Raw genomic sequence first — 11,150 nt, 5'->3', positions numbered from 1 at the left:
CCTGGCCTATGTAAGTCCACGGCTCTTGAATAAGTATAATGACCAGATCGTCCGTAGAAAACCTGCTAGCAATTACGGCCGAGGCTGCAATCGCATGGTGCAGGTTGATCTGTCGAGCTCAAGCCCTTTAAGGTCAAGTCTCTCAAGCAGCTCTTGTGTGGAGGGGATCTGTTCCTGTGGAAGATCCGCTACGTCTCGCATATGGGTGCTTTGGGGTTCCGAGGGAGGGTTAGGTTGGCCCGCTGTAACCTGCTTTCCTGACGCTATTATGCGAGTCCTCATCTATGCCTACATTCAATCGTAGGCCGGTGTCCGCGATGCTGCTGGAGATGACGCCCACGCCGTGGTGTTAAGTCCCTGGTTTTGAGTCCTAAGCCGCCCTATAGCATAATCTGACGATATTTCAGCGCTTCTCGAAAGGAAGACCGTCATATTGTGCATAGGCGGTATATCATCCCGCGTTTTTGAGCACAATGTGGGTCCCTTCCAACTCCCTAGTTCGAAAGCCGTTGTTGTGGTTGTTGTTGTTGTTGTTGTAGCGGCTACAACAACCCCGCCCAGATGGGTTAATATCTCAGTCGTTGTCGTCAAGCTCCACTAACGGGAGCCCCAAGAAGCGTGCAGCCTCAACAGGGTCGGCCCACAGGGGGCATGTTTCGAGTCGTGGGGTGTCTCTTCGCATGCCGAACACTCATTTGGCACATCTGCGTCTAATTTGAAGCATCTCAGAAGTTTGGGAGCCGTCGTCTTTTGCGGTGATCTCGTCCTTGCAGTCCACAAGGAGCATACCTGGTTGGGAGGAGACTCCGCAGAAAGCCAGCGGATCCGTCCACCCCTTTAAACTTCGTCCATAATGGGGTCCTGCAGGGTAGTGAGCTTATCTGGGCTTCCGCGGGGTAGCTTTGGGGCAACACAGCCAGCCTGACGCCCCTTAGAGCATCGGAGTAGTTATGCGTCTGTCCATCACCCTACCGCGAAGCTGCTTGCTCGACGTGCCTACCCCCGGTTCCCGATGTTGAAAGGGGTGCAAGCGCCCTCTGTTTCTTTGGATTGGGAGTTTGGGGTGTTATATGTCCGCTCTTTCGCTTTACAGCGGATGCGGTCTCGATACCCCCATCCTTTTCTGTGTTGCCCTGCGTCTTTCCTCTCTGCGATGGTTCCCGCTTTTCTCAACGGTTCTGTGATGCCCGATACCTCGCTTCTCAGGTGGTGCGGGCTCTGTAGCTCTACCAGTTTGATGCCCGCTCATCGGCGGGTGCGGTCAGACCGGGCGTTTCTTCATCGTGATGGCCGCTCTTCGGCGGGTGCGGTCTTACTGCGCGATTTTTCATCATGCCCGATCTGCTGGCTGTGATGCCCGTTCTTCCGCTTGTCCGCGGGTGCGGTCTGCTTACGCCATTGATCATCATTGGTCTTGCTGTCTTCTTTGGGGTTGGTTCTGGTAAGTGTCAGTTTCCGTGCCTCTTCGGGGGTCTTCCCCTGTTCTAGGTACCTCACGTATCGCCTGCAGCCTGATCGCTAAGACCTAGCCGCATACGTTCATCTAGGGCGCCTGGAACTCCCGTCACGAATTCGAGAAAAATACTATTCGCAATTTCGACGTTTTCGTGTTAGTGTTGCCAAAAATGCGCACTAAGTTCGAATCGGTGCTACCAAATTTTTGAATGAAATCAGATGCTTTTTGCTTATTTTGTTGGTAGCAATGGACAAAAATTCAGATTTTTCCACAGGAGCAGTTTAAAATGAAGTATTTCAATAAAGTAAAGTGGATTTCATTGCGATGACATCGTTTTTAGTAGAGAAGGGGTGTTTAAAGTTTGATCAGAAGAGTTCACGGGTTGCTCGCAACCTTTCAGTTATAACGATAATGCGTCAGTTTCTGTAATAAAATTCAGATATTCAATTAATATCTTATTTTGTAGTTTGTTAAACAACTGTCGTTTAAATTAGAATGCGTTGAAATAGGTATTGGATGTGGTACAAGACGTTTAAGGGCTAAGCCATAAAACAGTCGAAACAGCTGTAGGTTATACTGAGCAAATTATTTTGGAATTATCTTATGAAGCAATGCAAATAAGGCAACGTATTATTAGGGCTTTGTAAACAAATTATTGAAGTTCATTTCTATTTTGCATCTTAAGGTACATTAGTAAAGAAAAATATCAACCTATACGTGATTAATTTCCATCTATACTTAAATGAATAAATAAATAAACAAAGGAGATAAGAGCCTGCTCCTTCAGTTGATAGGACGGTCCAACATAAATATTCTATCAGTATCATATCGGTTTAACACTACCCTGTTATGAAAGCGCATTTCTCCTCAAATTCCTGCTTGGGTTCTAGGAAAAGATTCGTTTTTTAAATGGCCTTGATCTGTTGAAAAATATATTTTTATTTTTTGCTCTACCAACATTAATAAATACTTCTTACATTTTTATTTCCTTCAATGTAAAATATCCACTTAGTTACTTATTTGGCTATTTGTTTTTGTTTTTGTATTAGTTGGTAGGTTTCAGTTTATTTATTACTTCTTCCAATAAATAAAAGCGTTCGTATAGTATTTTCACGAAAAACTGCCCAACTTGCGTTTCACTCGGAATCAAAAATGTCAATCTCTCGAATCTCGAAATTTGCTGGAGTATTTCGTGATCACGTCGTATTTGTTAATAGCATTTTCCCGTCGTTGCCACTTCGGGATTCCGATGGAATCCATAATAGGGCTGTTTAACTAATGCGGCTGCCGTCGGCGCAAACACAACAAGTCGGGTTCAATGTTCCCCTTGACTAGACTCATCGCCGATGTGTCACTACAAATATACATGCTTTCGTAGGCGTTAAGTTTTCTTTCGTCGTGTACATGTTTTAATAGCCAGGGCCGAAGAAAATAAGCAAGAAACAATCTATTTTAAGCGTTTAGATAAGCACTAAAACTTGGTAAATATGCTTGCAAAACAACAAAATTTAAGTATAGTTTAATGTTGGATTTTTTATTCAATTTAAGTATTTCAAGTATTGAAAAATTAAAACGGATAATCAAGTGTTGCTTGATATTCTCAAATAATAGAGATTTGCTCTGGCCGCTTTAATTTTTTTTAATATTCGTTATTCCCCATTTGAGATAAATTGTTTTTAATATCTTTAATAACACAATGCCTTCCCAAATCTGTTTTTGTGTTATTATTTGTAAACATTTCCTTAGTTCGACGAATAAAAAAAAACGGTAAAGAAATGGTCAATAAAAACTTATTGAGCCAAATTTTCTTAAGCAGTACGAAGTTCCTAAGAAATTTGCTACGCTTTCTACTACGGTTTGCTAAAGTTTGTTTGTGAAGGGTACAAGGCACCCTTGTTTTAATAGAAATTTCCATTATTTCGGAAGAAAAAGATGAGACAGCAGGTTGTATATAGATGTCAAAACTTCTTTGGCACTACTATTCACACACGCGAAATAATAGCAGCTTATTACTTGACCATTTTCTTAAAAATTCCGTACTTAGCTTTATACATTGAAATAATTTACATAAAATTCTAACCAAGAAAATTCATATCGACAAATATTCCCAGATATTCAAAATAAACCATGGTTTCGTTAAAATTTCAGTATATATTAAACAAAATTAATGGAATTCAAACAAATCCTTTATTCAAAGGGACAACATCGCAAACCGCCTTCAAAAGAGTCACAACTCAAAATTGGGAATTTTTGAGATTATGTGCTAAAATGTAGACAGAGCTTTTATTTGCCTGTCAGCAAAAGCTGGAGCAATTTTTTTTTATAATTTGTTAAAAAAAAACCTAAGGTAAAGTCGCCCTAGCCCATATGACTATCATGTGCTAAGAAATAGTTTCTCGCATTTTCTGACAAACTTATTATTTTGAGTTGTGACTTTTTGAAGACGGTGTGCGATATGAAGAAATATACAAATAGTAAAAAAGCAATTGATATATAATATACAAATTGATCTTTTAAAAAATTATTTTATTTGTTGCATTTAAAAATTACATGTTCAATATCTTAAATTGAATTACATTTAGTGGACGGACACACAAATGATCCTGACCTGCACAAGAAAAACTCGTTATTGATATATGCACTTTCACTTTTATGGGGTAGTATACTAACTTCTAAGTACGCAAATTCTCCACTTGACCAAAGGCTGCAGTGGTGAAAATACCCCCACCAGCGAACGTGGACGGACACAAAAATGATCCTCACCAGCACAAGAAAAGATCTTTATTAATATTTGCACATTTACTTTTATAGGGCGCGATACTTACTTGTAAGTATGCAAAGGCTGCACTCGACCAAACCAAAGGTTGCAGTGGTGAAAATACCTGCACCAGCAAACGTAAACGGACACACAAAGTGATTCTGACCTGCACAAGAAAAAAGCTTTATTGATATTTACACTTTCACTTTTATGGGGTGGTATACTTACTTGTAAGTATGCAACGGCTGCACTTCACCAAATAAATCGCTGCAGCTGTAATTCCCAGTGGACTGCACCAGCCAAACGTGGACGATCACACAGAGATCCTAGCAGGCAAAACTTACTTGCAACGGCTGCACTTGTGCCCGCCAGAATGCGGGAGCGAGACAACTGCCAGGTTATTCAACCTTGTATTATTGAATCATGGTCCATAGTACCTTTTTTCGCAGATATCACTTGATATTCTGAAATGCCTGCTTTGTCTGTTCTGTCTTTTAGGATATTCAAATGATTTTTCAATTTGGGGTTTGCATGTTATTTCTTTGGAATGCTGTTTTGAGGCCGTTGGTAATCTTTGGTGCGAAAGTGATAGATACGCGCTTCAAATCAGCTTTTCTATCGATTTCTGTTGTGTGTGCCCATCAGGCAGTGTCCGGTGATTACCCCGACTACTAATCTGAGAGAGGAGCGGTCCAGCCGGGTGAGAGCTATGGATCGCTTTACATCAATCTTTGGCCATATTTGCCTGGTAATATGGCAGGTGGTTTCCACAGCCCATCTTATATTTACCTCCTCAACGAGTTTCGCCTTTAGTCTGTGTTTGCAGGAGGTTAGAGGTATGCCCGCATTCCGAGCAGAATTGACTACAGATATTTCCGTCCCCCCCCCTTGCCAGCTCGTCGGCTAGGCAATTGCCAGGGATGTCCCTGTGCCCAGGGACCCATACAACAGTAAGGGAGCATTTTGATGCCAGCAGGTTGAGAGTCTTCCTGCATTCTATGGCTACTTTGGACGTTGATTCGTTAGAATTGAGAGATTTGATAGCAGCCTGGCTGTCAGAATAGATAGAGGTAGGCCGTCCTGGAGGGGCGGAGGTTATAAGCCACTGATCCGCCTCCATTATGGCGTTTAATTCCGCTTGAAAAACGCTACAATGGTCCGGTAAGCGAAAACTGAGATTTAGCGCGAGTTCGCCAGAGTAGATCCCGCTACCCACTCTTTTGTTAAGCTTGGAACCCTTTCCCACTCGTTACTCTCTGGGATTCTTGTGGGGAATTTGTTATCTAAACAGAGTAGAGGGGTGGTATAATCTATTTGTCGTAGATTATCCGGTAGAGTTTCAAGTACTTTTGGGTGCCCGAATCTGAGGTCTCTCCACGGCTGTATTGTATTTAGCCTGGCCGCACTACAGCCGGCCTGAAATTTTCCGAAGAGATCCACAGGTGGAAGATTTAAGATTATTTCCAGAGATTTGGTGGGTGTGGTGGGCAGGGCTCCCGTGACGAGCATGTCAGCCGTCCTCTGCACACGTTCCACCTTGGCTCTGGATACGGTGTTGTTTAGCGCAGGCCACCATACGGTGACCCCGTAGAAAAGGATGGATCTTATCACAGCTGTGTACATCCAGTGTACTATATGTGGTTTTATTCCCCATTTTTTGCCTATAGCCGCCTTGCAGGCATACAGGGCAGTATTTGCCTTCCTGGATCGATCTTCAATGTTTCGCTTTCAGTCCAGCTTCCTGTCCAGAATAACACCAAGGTATTTCACCTCGGTTAAGAGATTAAGTGCCACTCCGTTTAGGGTGGGAGGTTTAAATAAGGGAGTTTTATACTTCCTTTTGAAAAGTACTATTTCTGTCTTGGCAGGATTGACACTAAGTCAACATTCCTTGGACCAGATGTTTACCAGACCGAGTGCGTTTTGCAATAACTCACTCAGGACCTGAAGATGTTTGCCCGTTCCAACGATTGCTATATCATCGGCGTACGCTATGACTTGACAACCGGTGCTCTTTAGGCTTAGAAGTATGGTGTTCACTGTTAGATTCCAGAGTAGAGGGGAGAGAACGCCCCCTTGAGGAGTGCCCCTGGTCACATATTTTGTAATGGAACCATCCCCCAGTTCTGATAGAATAGTTCTCTTTCCGAGAAGGAGCTCAACAAAATACACCAGACCTCGCTGCACCCCCGCCATGAGAAGGGAGTTAACAACAGACTACCGGTAGACGTTGTTGAAAGCACCCTCGATATCGAGAAAAACTCCTAGCGTGTATTCCTTTAAGGCCAATCCTTTTTCAATCGTCGCTACGATTTCATGGAGTGCGGTCTCCACGGATTTCCCCTTGGAATATGCATGCTGATTCGAGGAGAGGCTGTCAGCTTTAATATTCCGTCGAATATATTCGTCGATGAGCCTCTCTAGAGTTTTGAGAAAGAAAGAGGTGAGGCTTATAGGCCTGAAATCCTTCGGTTCGGTTTCATGTGCGGCCTTGCCTCCTTTTGGTATGAATACAACCTTTGCCTTTGTCCACTCGTGTGGCATGTGAGTCAGTGTTAGGCAGGCTGTACAGATCTGAGAAAGCATGGGATACAGTATGTCCTTAGCTTCCTGTAGTTGAGCTGGAAAGATTCCGTCAAGGCCAGGAGATTTGTAGGGCTGAAAGGACATTAAAGCCCATTCCCCCCTCTCCTCACTTACAATGTCCCCAACGGTATCACCCAGAGACAAGTAGGTCCTAGGACCGGGCGAAAAAACTGAGGTGTCATCTGAGCAGCCCGGGTAGTGAGTGCTCATAAGGACCTCCAGCAATTCGCTACATGATGTCGTCCAGTCACCGTTAGGCTTCTGTATAGAGTTCATACTTGAAGAGGATTTCGAGAGAACTTTCCTCAGCCTGTTGGCTTCAGAGTTCTCTTCTTTGTTGTCGCAGAAGTTTTGCCAAGATTCGCGTTTCGCCCTCTTTATGGCCTTCTTGAAAACTTTGAGTGCGTCTTTGTATGGTTGCCAAAGTCGTTTAGCTTGATTGAAGAGCCTCCTGCTGGTCTGCCTCAGTGCTGAAATCTCAGGATTCCACCACTGGGGTTTCTTTTTATCCTTCGGGAGGGTGCTTGGGCAGGAGGCTTTGAAAGCAGCATTACAGGCATTTGTCACAAAGTTCACTGCTTCATAAATTTTTGACGATGAGACCAGCTCACCGAGAGAAACAACCTTCGTATTCGAGAGACTCGCTTCATCAGATCTTAACAGCAGGACTAATCGTGAGAAACGTATCTGTGTAGAGAGACCGACAGCGTGTTTTTATACTTTGCCCAGTCGGTTCGCTTCTTGTTCCTGTATGCTGTTAAAGGAGCAGGATTAAAATTGAGCTTAAAGCTAGTGTAGAGATGGTCAGAGAAAGAGTGTTCTTTGGACACCTTACAGTCCCTTATCTGATCAGATAAACCGCTTGAAACAAGGGTGATGTCCAGCAATTCGCTTCTAACAGAGGTCACAAGAGTGGGGTCGCGCCCGCGGTTACATACAGTAAGATTATATAAAAGAACAAAGTCAAGTAAACACTCACCTCGAGAGTTGGTGTCGCTTGAGCCCCAGATCGTGTTATGCGAATTAGGGTCTGCCCCTATTATGATCGGGAGTTTCCTGCGATTTTCTTCCTCCACAGCTTCTTCCAGTCTGTAGGGTGGAAAAACATGGCTGTCGTGGGCCATGTAGGATGTTGCCAGCCGGATCACGCTCTCCTACATCTGGACGCTGATGCAGACAGTGTCCTCGTCGCTGTATTGGGAGAGTAAAAAATAAGAATATACTTTTTTAATCAGAATGCAAGCTCTGATCCTACCTGCTACTGGAGCTGTTACAACCTGGTAGGCATCAGAGTTCAGTCCGCAAACCTTGTTCAACGAGCCAAGGCTCTTGAACTAGAATCAAGTCCTCAGCTTTATTGCTGAGGCGAAGAAGAAGGGCAGCCGAGGCTGCCTTGGAATGGTGCAGATTAATTTGTAGGATCTGCACCATCCTCAGAATCAGTGATGTCCATCGCTTCTAGCTCCTCCCGTTCGGCGGCGGCAATGATTGTGACGTCATTAACCCCCTCCTCCAGTTCGGAGTCCAGAAGCTGGTCCTTATTCAGCATTGCCCACCGGCTGTATACCGACCCTACGTAGGCAGATACTGAGCTCATGTCGCTCTCAGTATCCGATGCGGTAGTCGTGGTGTTTCCTGTGGACCCCGCGATGTCTGCCACCGATGCCGACTCGGTGGCGCCAGGTCCGCTCGAGGCGTTGCCTGTGTTGTTGGCCTCTTCGTCGGTAGAGTTATCTGGAGGAGCGGGCCCGCTCGAGACGTTGCCCGCCTCCTCCCCTTGTTGGGTCCGTTTTCCGGTGGATTTTTAACTTGATGGAGTAAAAGCCGTAGCTTATTACTCCACCACAACCCTCGAGAACTGGGACGGAAGCATCGTTGATGACAAAGCCAACAAAACGCTGCTTCCGCTTGGTCTCGCCAACTCGGACTATCTTCCAATCACTTGTGGGTAGTCCTTCGTTGCCCAGTCGGATAAAGTCAAGAATCTCCTCTGGCTTTGATGGTTCAGCTGGGACCCAGGCGCAGGCTCGCGGCCTTTTGGGGATTGCATCCCTGTGAACAGCAACTAAGTCTGCCCCGGGCCACAGCTGTCCAACCGTGGAGATCGCTTCCATGTAAAGCCGGACCGCGCGTTCATCCGCACACGCCACCAGCTTTACCCGCCCCTGATGCCACCCAGCATCACGGACGACTGGTGCAGGGCCGGAATACTTCTTGAGTATCCCCTTATACACTCTGCATAGACCCATCAGTACGGACTTCCAATTGTCCGTACTGATGTGGCCGTCCGGATGGCCCTTGTCCAACACCGCCAGCGTGAGGTGCTCTTTGGCGGCCTCCCTGAATGGCTTCGTGGTGGACACGGCCATGGGCGGACGGTCAGAGGGCGAGGAAGTCCTATGCCTTTTGGATCCGCTCGCGGTGTCGCCCAGAGATCGTTGTCTCTTTTGGCCTAGGTCCTTCCGTGGGTTCCCCTTAGTGGATGGTTTATCCTTACCGCCCTTCCCGGAGGATCGCTTATCGCTGGCGGCGAAGACTTCCATTGCCCACTTGAGGGAGGCCTTTTGCTCCTCCGTCAGCTGGTCGTGTGGAATGACGCCCAGTCTTTTAATAACCTTATGGGCTGCCCTTCGGTCGCGCTGAGCACTGACGGAGGGCGGAATTATTTTCGCTGCTTTGGAGCAGCTGGGGCGCCGATCCAGGTCGTTTGCCCAGGTTGTTGTTTTACTCGCAAGAGTAGTTCCCGGCTTGTCCGTGGAGGACTTGGGTTCGGTTACTACCCCCTTTGAGTTGGATGTGCCCGGGATGAGCGTGGAGAGAGAGGCCGTCCGCAGCTTTCCCACCGGCCTCGACTTTCCCTCGAAGGATATAGTTTTGCCGGTATCGCTGGAAGTATGCTTTCCCTCTGGGGGTTTAGCATTCCCTCCAGATTCTGCGGAGGGCCGAATCTGTTTGGGCCATGTAGGCCCTGTCTTCGGCGCCGTCGATGTGGTTCCCGAGATGGTGGGTTTATTGGACTTAACTTCGCCGTGTCCAGTGGCGGCACTACCCGCGCAGGGTTCCGAGGCTTGTTTTGTTACATTCATCATCTGGTTCTTTGGCCGCCTACTAAGCAGAAGCCTTTCGGCGGCCGGAAAAAGGGAAAGGGAAAAAAACGGTCGTCCACGCAGAGCCCCATGCCGCAGCAATACCACCGTTACTCCCGGAGGCGGACAGGTATCCGGGAGGCGCCGTTAGAATACAGTCGGAAAACCCTCTGACTGCAAACCGTCCAGTGGGCACGGTGACGCATGACACCCTGGATTAGGGGGGCGTTTTATACCTACCGCCAGGTACTCCCTACAAATGGCCTCAGTATGCCCACCCCTAGCCAGCCTAGTGCGAACCCATCCGGTCCGCCACTGGATGCGGCAGGAGAGTTTATACCTCGGCCGCAGCTAGGCCCCGCCTGCTTTCACCACTGCGGCAGAAGAGCAAACCCATCCCGCCGCAGCGGTGCAAGCAGCGATGCCCATTGCCCAGTCGGCACCCGCTTGGAGGGTATATCAAGGAGGATTTTCGCCAACCTACGACATTTGTAACTCCCATATGATTTGCGAAGAAAATTTTTAAACAATTACATTAAATAAATTAAATTAAATACATTAGAAGAAATTTATGCGATAAAATAAATGGGTAAGTTATTTCCATATTGGCATCCAAACTCGTTTTAAGTTTTGTTATATTTCTGGTAGTGAAATTAGGGTCATAGACGGTGCAGCAAAGATCAATATTCTTGGAAAAGAAAACTATTAATGATCGAAAAGAAAATTATTTAGCCAGCACCGAATGCAACATAGGCAACTATTAAGGAGTGAAGTCGGGAGTTAGTGCGGAGGAGCGGGAGCAGCTATAATCCGTATAATTCAGTACAATTGGAATCCTTGCGATGGTGCTGGTAGTGGAAACAGCGGCTGTGTGAGGTCGTCAATTGCCAGTTCAATCGGATTTTTTATTAATTTTGTCTCATTTTGTTACAGGATTAGGTTCGTTCGTTAAATCCAAGGTTCTATCAATGTTGTATGAAATATATGAGAAGCGTCATAACAATACGCAATAATTACATGGAACAGTTTCTTGTGTACGGTTTAGTTATTTGTACAACGATTTTGGGTTGTTATGCCCAAAAGCGGGACCCGAATAAAAAAAAAACGTTTACACACACTTGTAGACAAGAGTCTAAGATTTATTTAAAAAAATAATAAATTACTATATCTGTGCACTAATTTATTAATAATTTCGGTTTGAAATATGAAATCTTTTTTGAAAATCTTTTAGTTTGTGATAGGCTTGTCTGATCTGTTCTTTTAG

General features: G+C 45.6%; 1 protein-coding gene across 3 annotated transcripts in view; it reads left to right on the top strand.

Annotated features, from left to right (window-relative positions):
- The window catches only part of LOC118745588 (protein lap1), a 191,804-nt gene that overhangs the window by 61,220 nt on the left and 119,434 nt on the right, over positions 1–11,150 (top strand). The gene's annotated exons all lie outside the window — the stretch shown is intronic.

This window comes from Rhagoletis pomonella, unplaced genomic scaffold (assembly GCF_013731165.1).
Source record: "Rhagoletis pomonella isolate Grant_MI unplaced genomic scaffold, Rhpom_1.0 Rhpom_scaffold_00009, whole genome shotgun sequence".
Lineage (NCBI taxonomy): Eukaryota > Metazoa > Arthropoda > Insecta > Diptera > Tephritidae > Rhagoletis > Rhagoletis pomonella.
Note: the sequence above shows the minus strand (reverse complement) of the source record. Positions and strands in the feature narration are given on the sequence as shown.